The sequence below is a fragment of the Medicago sativa genome, chromosome 2 (assembly GCF_051527215.1).
Source record: "Medicago sativa cultivar Bolivia chromosome 2, Bolivia_mono, whole genome shotgun sequence".
Classification (NCBI taxonomy): Eukaryota; Viridiplantae; Streptophyta; class Magnoliopsida; order Fabales; family Fabaceae; genus Medicago; species Medicago sativa.
The window spans coordinates 1,733,445-1,748,348 of NC_140750.1; positions in this window are offsets into that span (position 1 = coordinate 1,733,445).

A 14,904-nucleotide genomic window follows, 5' to 3' on the forward strand; every position below is an offset into this window, starting at 1 on the left:
AGATAGCCCCTAAGCATCTGCAGCCCCTTTGTGCTTAATTGTTATATCTAATTTAATTTTAACTCAAATTCCCATCACTCTTATATGAAATGAAGAAAGGACTTTTCTCGGTTACTTTAGCACTAAGGATAGAACCTTTTCCTCATAATATCTGTCTTATACAGGAGCAAGAAAAGGGTTGGACTGCACACACACACTCACTTGAGACTTGATGTTGGGTAGAATAGGTTCATGAGAAGTGTTTGAAATTGAAATTAGTGTACTTGAGGCAAAACCTTTCTTTGAGACTTATGTTCTTAATATTGCCATAAATCAATCTTCGTTGCTGCTATGTTTGCTGCCTTTTGCTTGAGGACAAGCAAAGATTCAAGTGTGGGGGAGTTTGATGAGTCATAGATAGTATTATTTATTGCCTTATTTAGTTTAGTTTTATTTTAGATTTGATTTTATTTTATTGCATTTTATTTTAGTTTAGAATATTTTACTTCAAATTGTGTTTTATTTTATTTTAGGAATAAATATATGGTGGAAGGTGTCTTGGAGCAAAAGAAAGAGGACTGGAGCAAAATACAGCGCAAGAATACGAAGATACGGGGCAAAAATACAATCCCCCTTACCAGAAGCTTGGCACGGCCCGTGCCAACATGTGGCACGGCCGTGCCCGTCCCCAGAACCACTTTTGCTGCTTTTTCTTCAAGGCCAAGTTACCCTGTTGCAGCTTTACCGTTTTATCCTTTTAGTTGCTTAGTTTCTAAGTCGAATGTAAAGCTATAAATAGAGTAGCTCTCCACCATAAACAATCATCCTTTACTTTGTTTATTTCAAGTATTATTTTAATAAAAGTCTTTATTTTCCTTTTACTTTCCTTGCAATTTATTTTACCGTATTTCTCTCTTCTTCCTCCATGTCTACGATGAACATGAGTGAGTAGACTTCTTAGTCTTAGGATTATTGGGGAGTCTAATGACTCAATCCTAAACAAAACATGTCTAAACCCTAATTTCTATGTAACCCTAATTTCTAATCTAGATTCACCGTCTTAACGTGGATTAACAATTATCAAACTGTGGAAGCGAAAGCGGAGGGTTTGATAATCGTTAATCCATCATCCCAAACATCAATTCATAAAGCGAGAGCGGAGTCTTGATGTTGGAACAAGTGAATCTAGACAATAGTTGCAAAACAGTGAAATAGTCTTTGCAACTATTGAGACAAAGAGTAGTTTCAATCCTCTATGCATCTTCTAGTAATCATGTCAGTGAAATAGGCTTGGTTGCTAGAAGTAAACTCTCACCGGACTTTCATCGGAAAGGTGAGGGGCTAAGGGAAACCGGTCTTTAGAAATTAGTGTGTAAACCATGAAATTAGAAGTTTAGGTTTTGTCTAGTGAAGGATTAGTTATTAAGATGAACCAATGATCCTAAGGCCCCTTTATTATTATTGTTTTTACCTTCAGCAATCAAACCCTTTCTAATCAACTTTCTCTCCTCTAATCATTCATTAAAAGTTAATTAAATTGACCAACTCCCTAGCGGAACGATACTCTACTTACTACTATTACTTCGATAGGCCGTGCGCTTGCGGTTTGGCTCTATCAGTCCACTTGCCCCTTGGGTCGGGTTGCTGGCTTATCCTTCTTTTCAATACAAGTTCGCCTTCCTTGAATTCTCGAGGTCGGACTTTCTTGTCAAAAGCATTCTTCATTCGCGCTTGATACAACTGTCCATGAGCCATAGCATCCATACGTTTCTCTTCAATCAAATTCAATTGATCATACCGACTTTGGCACCATTCAGCCTCAGTTAACTTTGCTTCCATGATCACTCGAAGAGATGGAATCTCCACTTCCAGAGGGAGAACTGCTTCCATACCATATACCAAAGAGAAAGGAGTTGCCCCGGTTGAACTGCGCACCGTAGTACGGTAACCATGCAAGGCAAAAGGTAGCATTTCATGCCAGTCTTTATAAGTAGTGACCATCTTCTGAACAATCTTCTTGATGTTCTTGTTAGCGGCCTCAACTGCACCATTCATCTGAGGTCTATAAGGAGAAGAGTTGTGATGTTCAATCTTGAATTCTTCACATAAAGCTTACATCATGCTATTGTTCAGATTGGAACCATTGTCAGTGATGATCTTGTTGGGAACACCATATCGACAGATCATGTTATTCTTGATAAATTTGACAACCACTTTCTTGGTCACATTTGCATAGGAGGCAGCTTCAACCCACTTGGTGAAATAGTCAATTGCCACTAGGATGAAACGGTGTCCATTGGAAGCTTTTGGTTCAATTCTTCCGATCATGTCAATGCCCCACATAGAGAAAGGCCATGGGGAAGATATAACATTGAGGGCATGTGGAGGCACATGAATCTTGTCAGCATAAATTTGACACTTGTGGCATCTCTTAGCATGTTTGTGGCAGTCACGCTCCATGGTTATCCAGTAATAGCCAACTCTTAACAGCTTCCTTGACATAGTGGTGGCCCGAAGCATGGGTCCCAAAGGTACCGTCATGTACATCATGCATCAACTTCTCAGCTTCTTGTTTGTCAACACATCTCAACAAGACCATGTCATAGTTCCTCTTGTATAGGATTTCTTCGTCCAGAAGGAATTTGCTAGCCCATCTTCTTAAAGTCTTCTTATCCCTGTTGGAAGCACCAGGTGGATATTCACGATTTTGCAAGAATTGTTTGATGTTGTAGTACCAAGGCTTTTTATCATTCACATCTTTATCAGCTTGATCTGGCATATTTTCAATAGTAAACACATGAGCGGGTCTATCAAGACGCTGCACCTTGATCACAGGCACATCATTCCAGTGGTTCACACGAAACATGGAAGACAGAGTAGCAAGAGCGTCAGCCATCTGATTTTCATCCCGAGGGATATGGTGCAGCTCAACCTTTGTAAAGTATGTCAACAGACGTCTTGCATAGTCACGATAAGGGATCAGCTTCTCATGATGAGTCTCCCATTCACCCTTTATCTGATTAATAACAAGTGCAGAATCTCCATAGATGTCAAGGTGCTTAATCCTCAGGTCAAAGGCTTCTTCAATGCCCAAGATGCATGCTTCATATTCAGCTATATTGTTCGTGCATTCAAAATTTATTCGAGCGGTGAAAGGAATGTGGTGCCCCTGTGGAGTTACAATGATGGCTCCAATTCCTTTACCATAAGCATTAACAGCACCATCAAACACCAATCCCCACTTGCTATTGGGGTCCGGCCCTTCATTGATCAGTGGTTCTTCACAGTCTTTTGCCTTCAGATACATAACTTCTTCATCAGGGAAATCAAACTTAATTGGCTGGTAATCATCAAGAGGTTGACAAGCAAGATGCTCAGCGAGGATGCTTCCTTTGATTGCTTTCTGAGCTTTATACACAATATCATATTCAGACAACAACATTTGCCAACGTGCGATCTTTCCAGTAACAGCAGGCTTTTCAAAGATGTACTTGATTGGATCCATTCGGGATATCAACCAAGTTGTATGATTCACCATATAATGACGCAGGCGTTTGGCAGCCCAGGCTAAAGCACAACAAGTCTTTTCAAGCATCGTATACCGAGTCTCACAGTCGGTGAACTTCTTGCTCAGATAGTAGATAGCATGCTCTTTCTTACCAGTCTCGTCTTGTTGACCGAGAACACAACCCACTGAATCATCTAATACTGACAGATACATAATCAAAGGCCTTCCTTCCACTGGCGGGACAAGGATAGGTGGCTCCAACAGGTATTCTTTGATGCTATCAAAAGCTTCCTGACATTCATCATTCCATACAACAGGCTGATTTTTCCTGAGCAATTTGAAAATTGGTCCACAGGTAGTAGTCATGTGAGATATGAATCTTGAAATATAATTCAGACGTCCGAGGAAACCTCTGACTTGCTTCTCAGTTTGAGGGGCTGGCATCTCTCTGATAGCTCGAACTTTGTCAGGATCAACTTCAATGCCTCTTTGGCTGACAATGAAGCCTAGCAACTTTCCAGATCGTACACCGAATGTGCACTTGTTAGGATTCAACCGCAGCTTGTACTTTCTCAGTCTTTCAAACATCTTTTTCAAATACACAACATGCTGCTCTTCATCACTTGACTTCACAATCATATCATCAACATATACTTCAATCTCCTTGTGAATCATATCATGAAACAGAGTGGTCATACCCCTTTGATAGGTAGCACCAGCATTTATCAAGCCGAACGGCATCACTTTATAACAGAACGTTCCCCACGGAGTGATGAAGGACGTCTTTTCTCTATCTTCAGGAGACATTCGTATCTGATTATAGCCAGAGAAACCATCCATGAAGGAGAAGACTTTGGATTGAGCAGTACTGTCAACAAGCACATCAATATGAGGCAATGGGAAGTTATCTTTTGGGCTGGCTTTGTTCAGATCTCTGTAATCAACACACATTCGAACTTTCCCATCCTTCTTTGGTACTGGTACGATGTTGGCAATCCACTCAGGATATTCAGCTGTCATGAGGTATCCCGCATCAATCTTCTTTTGCACCTCAGCTTTGATCTTGAGAGCCATGTCTGGACGAGACCTTCTCAATTTCTGTTTGACAGGAGGACATTCAGGTCTTGTCGGTATCCGATGTTCCACAATTTTGGGATCTAGACCCGGCATATCTTCATAGGACCATGCAAAGACATCTGGATAATCATGGAGAAGCTGAATGATCTTCTTTTTCACTTCTGGCTCAAGTGCTGCACCAATCTTGATCTCTCGCTTGTTCTCTTCAGTACCCAGGTTGATGAGTTCAATCTCTTCCTGGTGAGGCTGAATGGCTCTTCTTTCTTGCTCAAGCAGTCGAGTGATCTCATACGGTATCTCTTCATCATCATCCTCATCTTCAGCTTCATATACAGGGAATTCAAAGTTTGGAGGAACCATAGGGTCACTGTGTTCAACGGGTTTATTATGGTTCAATCTGCATAATATGATTGGGATGATTTTAGAAAAAGTTTTTCTATGCAGATTTTTGAAATTAATAAGAAAATACAGATGTTTTGGTTTTTTCTGGCATTACCATTATTTCCAAGAAAAAGGCACTAAAAAGTAAAAAACAAAGAGTCGTGAGAAAGACGACAACTTTTATTGATAACGGCAATGCCGAAACAAACACGCCCTTACAATGATATCACCTTCGCCTTGGGCAGAGCGAAAGGATTGTTATTTTGAAAACAAAAAACATGAGCAACAAGACACATTACATGGAAGCATGCATGACTAAAGGAACATCAATGGCTTCCCAATTTCTCACAGTGCCTCCTGGTATAACAAATGCAGGCACGTAACCACCTTCAGCAGTATCTTCAGTAATAGCATTGATGGGCCGCTAAGAGTGGTGGAGCTAGATTTTATTTTTTGGGAAGGCAATTTGTTTGTGGCCAATTTGTTTAGTACGTTAAAAATGAGATTAGTTTTCAACTTGATCAATGTACTAGGTCATTGATCGAACAATTAAGTTATCAATTAAACCACATGATTTAACTGAATAACTCATCTCTGTAACTCAACTTTTATATTGCTCAAAAAAAAAACTCAACTTTTATAAAAAAAAAAAAAATATATATATATATATATATATATATATATATATATATATATATTAAATCGGATTGAACTGGATGACCAAGTCTAATTTTTTATCGAAGAAAAAACTCATGACAGGCACTAAAATCAGTAAAATCATTGCATGATAAATTATATTAATAATCAAGTAAGATAGTAAAATTTGTCCAAAAAAAGTAAAATAGTGAAATATATTTTAATTTAACAAAGAATATAGCATTCACTTTGTCAAAAAAGAAAAAGAATAAAGTATTTACAAAATTAACTATTTTTTTAAAGAACAAAATTAAGTATATAATAAGGATATTTTAACATTTATATTATATTACACATATAAAGTTGTTTTAAACTCTTTAAAAAAAAGTTGTTTTAAATTGAAAATAGCTGTGTTTTATAAATTCCTCTATAAAATGTACTGTTTTGTCAAATCCTCTATAAAAGTGACTTCATTAATTCCCTCAAAAAAAAAGTGACTTCATTAATTCATCGTTGCCAATTAATAACAATTTGGCTAAAACGCACTTTTTGCCCTCTAAGTTTGCAAAAGTTGCAATTTTGGCCCCCTATTAAAAAAAATGGCAAAAGTGACCCCCCAAGTTTACCCCCTTTTGCAAAACCTCAATTTTGACTTGGTCAATCCTACGTGTCCTGCCAGCTGTGTATTTTTTGAATTAAAAAACAAAAGAAAAAGCCACGCGTGTATTTCCAGATTTTAAAAAAGAAAAAAAAAAGAAAAAAGGGAGGCACGTGATTCTTTCTCTTCCTCCCCATTCTTCCTTCCTCTTCCTTCTTTCCTAACCCACCGCCCCCTTTTTCCGTCACCCACCGTGATGCCTCTACCCACCATTTATCAAACAAAATACATAATATTCATCATCTCTTCCTTCTCTATCTCATCATTAAAAAAAATTGATCGGAGGAAGAGGAGACAAGTGAGATTAGTAATTACTTGTCCGTGATTGGTGGTTGCTGGCTGGTTTTGTGTGGAGGAGGTATTTGCGGTTTGTGGCTTTGGTTTATAGATGGTTTCTTTGGGCTGGCATGTTGTTTGGCGTCTGTTTTTTTAAGCTTAAGAGTTGCAGATTTACTCTGCTATTGTAGTATTTGTTCTGCTGCCAGTTTGTTGCAGTATGTGTTGCGCTAGGTGCTTACCAGTTTTTAATGTTTTTGGTGGTTTTCTTTGGCTACTGCATCGTGGTTTTTGGGTGTCAGGAAGGGGTTTGCGTGTGGTTATTGGGTGCCTCTCCTTCTCGTGTGAAATTGTGAAAACTTTCAATTTCAATGGCTGAAGATATAATAAGCACGTTACCAGATCCTATTATTTGTCACATTCTCTCTTTTCACAAAAAAAATGGTATTTTTGTGTTTTGTTGAGAGAAGAAGAGTGAAGGAATGCTAGATGTTATGTGTGATGATGATTGAGAAGATGAAGAGGGAATTTGGGGTTTTTTTATTATGGAATATAAAAGAATTGATGTGAGTAGGAGGTGGAAGAAGAAGTGAGTTTTGGTTTGATTTGGGTTTAGGAAAGAGCAAGAACAAAGGAAAAAAATGAAAGATAGAAGCTGATGATGATGATGGCCATTTGTTCTTTGAAGCTCTCACGTGCCAAACTATTTTTTTTTTATTAGCTAATTATACACGTGGAATAAAAAAAATTAAAAAAATTAAAAAAATACACATGTGGCATGCCAAGTATGGTTGACCAAGTCAAAATTGAGGTTTTGCAAAAGGGGGTAAACTTGGGGGGTCACTTTTGCCATTTTTTTTAATAGGGGGCCAAAATTGCAACTTTTGCAAACTTAGGGGGCAAAAAGTGCGTTTTAGCCTAACATTTTTTAATAAAAAAAAAGAAGGAAGAATCAAAAAGACCTTTGGCAAGAATCAAAAATGAAAAAATATCTTCAAATTAAAAATGAAAAAATATCTTCAGCAAGATTCGATCCTACAACAAAAATGAAAAAATATCTTCAGCAACTTCAGAAAATTTGTTCTTTGAAGCTCTCACATGCCAAACTATTTTTTTTTATTAGCTAATTATACACGTGGAATAAAAAAAATTAAAAAAATTAAAAAAATACACATGTGGCATGCCAAGTATGGTTGACCAAGTCAAAATTGAGGTTTTGCAAAAGGGGGTAAACTTGGGGGGTCACTTTTGCCATTTTTTTTAATAGGGGGCCAAAATTGCAACTTTTGCAAACTTAGGGGGCAAAAAGTGCGTTTTAGCCTAACATTTTTTAATAAAAAAAAAGAAGGAAGAATCAAAAAGACCTTTGGCAGGAATCAAAAATGAAAAAATATCTTCAGCAAGATTCCTACAACAAAAATGAAAAAATATCTTCAGCAACTTCAGAAATATCTTCAGCAACTTCAGCAAGATTTTATCCTACAACATAGTTCTATTCGATCCTACAACATAGTTCTACAACATAACGCACTAGTACTACAATAACGCACTAGTATTTATAGGGAATTAAAATAGCTTATGGACTAAGCCCAATGATCTAATAGTATAGTCCATTAACCCATTTGCTATTTGGACATCCACTATTATATTTATAACACTCCCCCTTGGATGTCCATCGAGGATATGCCTCATTAAAACCTTACTAAAATAAAACCCAGTGGGAAAAAATTATAGTGAAGGAAAAAGAGTACAATATCCTTTTGAGTGCGAACTGCCTCGTTAAAAACCTTACCAGGAAAACCCAATGGGACAAAACCTTGGTGAAGGAAAAAAGAGTGCAGGACACATTTATTTCTCCCCCTCATGAAGACAAATATACGGAGAAAACCAATTCTTAATACAAGTTTCTCAAAAACTTTACTTGGGAGTGACTTTGTAAAATCATCTGCAAGATTATCACACGAACGAATTTGTTGAATGTTGACATCACCATTCTTCTGAAGATCATGAGTGAAAAAGAATTTTGGAGAAATATGTTTTGTTCGGTCTCCTTTAATGTATCCTTCTTTCAACTGAGAAATGCATGCTGTATTATCTTCATAAATGGTTGTTGCGTCCATTCTTCCAGAAGATAAACTACAATTATTTTGTATATGTTGAATCAATGACCTTAACCAAACACATTCTCTACTTGCCTCGTGGAGTGCTAAAAGTTCTGCATGATTTGATGATGTTGTTGTTATGGTCTGCTTTACAGATCTCCCTGAAATGGTTGTTTCTCCACTTGTAAACAAGTAACCTGTTTGTGATCTACCATGATGGGAATCTGACAAATAACCTGCATCTGCATAACCAATTAATTCTAATTTAAATACTTAGGGATAAAACAATCCCATATCCATTGTACCTCGAAGGTAATGAAGTACATGCTTAACCTCGTTCCAATGTCTTCGTACGGGTGAAGAACTATATCTTGATAATAGATTGACATAAAATGATATACCGGGACATGTATTATTAGCAAGATACATCAACGCTTCTATTGCACTGAGATATGGTACTTCAGGACCAAGAAGTTCTTCACCTTCTTCTCGAGGTCTGAAAGGATCTTTCTCCACATCCAGGGATCTAACAACCATTGGAGTAGATAATGGATGAGATTTGTCCATGTAAAAATGCTTTAACACTCTTGTTATGTAAACTTCTTGATGCACAAGAATCCCACCATTTAGGTGCTCAATTTGCAATCCAAGACAAAACTTTGTCTTTCCTAAGACTTTCATCTCGAACTCTTTCTTTAAGCAATCTATGGCTTTTGGAAGCTCTTCAGGAGTTCCGATAATGTTTATGTCATCAACATAGACAGCAATTATAGCAAATTCATTTCCAGATCTTTTCATAAAAATACATGGACAAATGGAGTCATTTTTATATCCTTTCCTCAACAAATATTCACTGAGCCGATTGTACCACATGCGTCCTGATTGTTTTAGTCCATATAGAGACTTATTTAATTTTATGGAGTAGTCTTCCTGAGTTCCTGAACTATTTGCTTCAGGCAAATTAAATCCTTCAGGGAGTTTCAGGTAAATGTCACTATCAAGTGAGCCATACAAGTAGGCTGTAACGACATCCAACATGTGCAAATTGAGCCCTTCATGAGCTATAAGACTAATTAGGTATCTAAAAGTAGTTGCATCAACTTACATCAACTACAGGTGAGTATGTCTCATCAAAGTTAATTTCGGGTCTTTGGGAAAACCCTTGAGCAACAAGTCTTGCTTTGTATCTTGCAACTTCACCATTCTCATTGTGTTTTCGCACAAAAACCCATTTATATCCAACTGGCTTCAGGCCTTTAGGTGTTCGGACGACAGGTCCAATACCTTTCTCTTATTAAGAGAGTTTAATTCTGCTTCAATTGCATCTTTCCATTTTGGCCAATTTTCGCTTTGTCTACATTCTTTAATAGACCTTGGTTCTTGATCCTCGTTATCATTTATCACATTTAGCGCTATGTTATATGCAAAAAAATCATCAACGTTGATTTTATATCGGTTCCATTGGATTCCATTTGTGACATAATTTATTAAGATCTCTTTATTTTCATGAATTTCAGGTACCTGATCAGTTTCTTCTGGAACTGAAATATCAATTATGTCAGAAGACTCTTTTAGAGTTTCTATATCCTCTTTTGGGCCATCTTTCTTTTTAGCTCCTTTTCTTGCTCGAGGATTTCTATCTTTGGAACCGACTGGTCTACCACGCTTCAAGCGCAGTTGAGACTCATTTGCAATATTAGAATATCCGACAGGGATATCTATTTTGTTTGGAGCATTAGCAGCTGATATTCAATTTGTTTAACTTTGCAAATGAGTTATATCTTGAGGATCATGATGAGACAATAATATCTCCTTTCAAATAATTATTTGAACTTCAGGTTCACATTTTTTAGCTGCTTATCATCTCCCCCTAATATTGGAAAAACTAATCCATCAATCGATAAACAACCTACTGGGTTGTAAACAAGTTGACTTAATAAAACTTATGATAGATGGAGATTCATACCAAAAATGTTTTTCCAATATTCTTTCAAGATTTATCCTAGTGTATCATATTGGAGCAATTGTGATATACACAACACATCCAAAAATTTACTAAGATGAGAAATATTAGATTGTTAACCTAAAACCAATGATGAATTAGAGGGAGGACTTACATATAGTAATAAGTTGGCTTGATGCAAATCAATATATCAACATAAAAGATTGTTGATTCTCAAAATAGAGTTTATAATGTATGGTTTCATAAGTATTAAATATACAATTAACTTTAGACGTCTAAAGAATGGATCTTCAAGTCCATTTTTTTTATGAGCATATGCTAGCAGTTGTTGAATATCAATTTCAATTGACAAATGATACTTATCAAATTCTTTCTGAAAAATTCAGAAAATAAACCCTCTGTCATTTGTTGACAAAATAATATCACAAACTTCTGGGTTATGTGTTAACAATAATCATACATTGTTGGCCGAATAATCTCACAAACTTCTGGTTTGTGAGTTAACAATAACCACACATGTCATAGTTCTACAACATAACGCACTAGTACTACAATAACGCACTAGTACTACAAAGGCCTCACCAACAACTGAACTGAACACAACTATTGGTAATGGCTTGCACAAATTAGTATATATAATAAAATTGTTTGCTAAAATATGAGTATATACCTATAAATAATGTTTTTTTGGGGTGAGCCATGGCCCACCTCAGCCCATGAGCTCCTCCGCCCCTTGGCATTCTCTAATCTTAACTCATATTTAGGCTTTGTAAAAGCTGAATATGGAACTCCATCGATGGTGAAGAGAAACTTCTCAGAGTGAGAAACTAAGCAATGTTATTATTGATAAAATCACAAATCTTAGATTACTCATAGGGTTTATGTACATATTTATAGCATCTGCAATACACAATTCTCTAGTTAAAGTAACAACTAACTCTAGTTAGAAAATTGTCTAACTTCATGCATAAGTAACCTATTCATCTCAACTTGACGAGGAAAACCATTATTAATTGGGTGCTAGAGTATGTGTAGAATTTCTGAGCTATTCAAAATGATTAATTTCTTGATTCTCTATTTCACTCAATTTCGGTCCTCCTATTTTCTTAATGCATTGAAAAGGTTAATGTTAGTTACCGGGGGATTTAGATTTCTTTTGTCTTGTTATGAGTAAACTTGAGAGCCAAAACTTTTCAATTTATTAGTACTATTGGAGTGAAGTGGATTGTGATGTAAACATGTGAATGCATAGTAGTTAATGACACCAACAAAGACATCAATAAATTCTAAGGACAAATTAGAACTGAGATGGGATATAAAAAAAAAAACTAACAATATACATTAAAGGCTTTTTTTTAGTAAAATACTAATTGTTTAAATATGATTTTAGTCTCACCTAATTTTTGTTTCGATCTTTATGTTTGGTGGACGAATCCATCCAACGATTTAGGAGTTGTCACTTTGTAATGTCGTTATAGGCTCTTTCTCTTCTTGATATTTGTTTTTTGTTTGCTAAGACTATATTGTAAGCCATATTTAGGCACATCTTGTGCTTAAGTTGATTTTCGCTCTTTATTTAATATATTGACTTCTTTTTTTACCTCTTAAAAAATTGATTTTATTCCTAGTACAATTATAAGATTTTTGTTTTTTGTTTTAGCCCTATAAGTTTTTTGTTTGAGTTCAATTTCTGCAAATTCACAGACCGATTGTTTTTAGTTTCTAAGCTTATTGAGTCACGTGACATGATTATATTGGACCATATTTGACATTAAAACTAAAAACAACTGTTCTTAAATCTGCATATACTGCACCTAAAAAAAAAACTTACGAGGCTAAATCAAAAAATTACTATTATTACATAAACTAAAATCATATTTAAACTTTTTTTTTGTTTCATAAATTAATTTTGTTTTTGAAATAATTCAAATCGTTTTTGCATAAATTAATAACTTCGCATTTTGCTATCTTTTGCATCCATGAGTTTGTTGGTGCTTCCAACTATATGTTGATTATAGGCTACGAAATAGTACAAATGTAATTAAATCCTACGCATAATATATGCAAGGTCCGGGGTTCGAACCCAAGACTCCACCAAAAAAAAAAAAATCCTACGCATAGACTGACCAAAAAATAATAATCTGCACACATATTAGAACACGAGGTAAAAATCTGTCTAATGTTAATATACTCGCCAAATAAATTGTCCTCGTGAGCTTAGTTCAGATGGTAGGGACAACGCATGGTAATATGCAAGGTCTGGGGTTCAAACCCCGGCCACCACAAAAAAAAAAAATACTCATACTCGCCAAATAAATTACCTTATGAACTTCGCCAAATAAATTACCTTATGAACTAACAATTACCTTATCTAACAATTACCACCTTATCTAACAATTACCTTATGAATTAACCATTGATTTTAAGTATAATGCTTTTAAGCTTATTTTAAGTATAATGCTTTTAAGCTTTCTTGAACTTTTAAGCTTTCTTGAAATGTGAACTAACCATTGTCCTAATATACATTGCTAGTAACTTACCATTAACATGGACTTCCATATACGGATGATAGCTCATATTAAAAGCAACAAAAGAAAATTGGCCAATTTGATCCACTATATATTAAATTAAACACTAACTCACGTTGAATTCAGGCTTGTATAATTGCCACCTAAATATGATGGTGGAATGGAAATTATGGATGAAGTCACTCTGCTTTTATGCATTTGCAGGACTAGCATCAAATCAATGATAGTGAGAGTAACTTTGTTCTTCTACGTACTCTCTAATTCCATTGTTCCTTCTCATAGGCTTTTTACTCGCGCCACTTAATTTTACCACTTTTTAATATCTCATTTTCCAAAATTAGCAACTTATTCAGCGCACTTTGTATTCCATTAATCATTAATCATTCAATTCAAGCATGATGGTCTTGGTACTGTTGATGGGTTTGGCAACCCTTATGGAATTAAGATAAGGGAAACTAAGTTTACTAAAAGGTGGAAAATAATAAGATTCCAACACCTTTAATTATATCTCCCCAACGCCCATTGTCAAGAAAAAACCTTTATATCTTTCATTATCTTTACCCTCATTATTTAAAATTCTATTATTTCTCGTATTTTAAATCAACCAAATCAGTCTGCCAAATAAGTCAAAAAACCCTTCCACATCTTGGCATCCATCGCTTCTCTACTCCAACACTCCAAATGCACAAACAAATTTGGTGGGGGTAATAAAGGAAAATTTCAACTAGCTCATCACCAAAAACCAATCTCCTCTTGTAACTTCACATAACAAAAAGAGATGATTAGCTGTCTCTTCTTCACCATCACACAAAGCTCAATTTGATACAATTGGTGCATGCCTTTAGTATCCCATTTACCCTATTCACAATGTAATTTTGGAACAAATTTGCATCGGCGATAATAAAAATAAAAAATAAAAAGATTCTAAGTTTTCATATGTACTAGATACATCATTTATAAATATAGACTAATCCGTCATTTACACAATAAATCTAAAAAATCAATTGTTTCTTATAATAATGATCGAATGGAGTAATTCTATTTGAAACTTTTCATATGGTTGAGGGAAATTGATTAAGTTTAGTTAAAACTTCTTTTTATATAAAAAAAAAGTTTTGACTTATTATCACATTAATAACTTCTTGTAATCAGCGATTAATTATTATCACATTAATCATAAAAAAAAAATTGTGTTCACCGCTACCTCTCTCAATAATGAACAACTTTATTCGAATCAACTTCAAAATCAACATTCGCTACTTGCAATTCATTGATCAACATAATAGCATGATCAAGGTCCAACGCTTCCCCTATTTCCATAGAGCATTCGCGTGAAAACCGCATAGTTTTGGCAAGCACATAACATCGTGTATCATCCTATATACGCATCCCAATGTCCATCTTGTGGAGGGTGGACGAGAACGACACATCCATATTGCACTCGAGTCTCCCAACTATCGGTTTCTTCCATCTAGGCACCCCATTTGGCATTCCAGCGCTATTGTTGTTCGTGTGCCCAGAGTTTTTCCTTTCTTGCTTCTGATTCGCAAGTATCCGGTACTCAATGAAGTGCTTTCCGCATTCCACAATGTTGCTGCTATTTTCCAGCACTTGTTACCAAAGTCTTAAATTTCTACTTTGCCAAATGCTACTTGAAATATTGACAATCAACCCCGCTTGGTTAGGAGTCACTTGTTGCAGAATTAGGGTGAAGATAATAGTTTCCGCATTGTTATTCCGCATATTGACAAAGGACATTCAAATAAAATATGCTTGTTCTCCTCATATGTATCTTG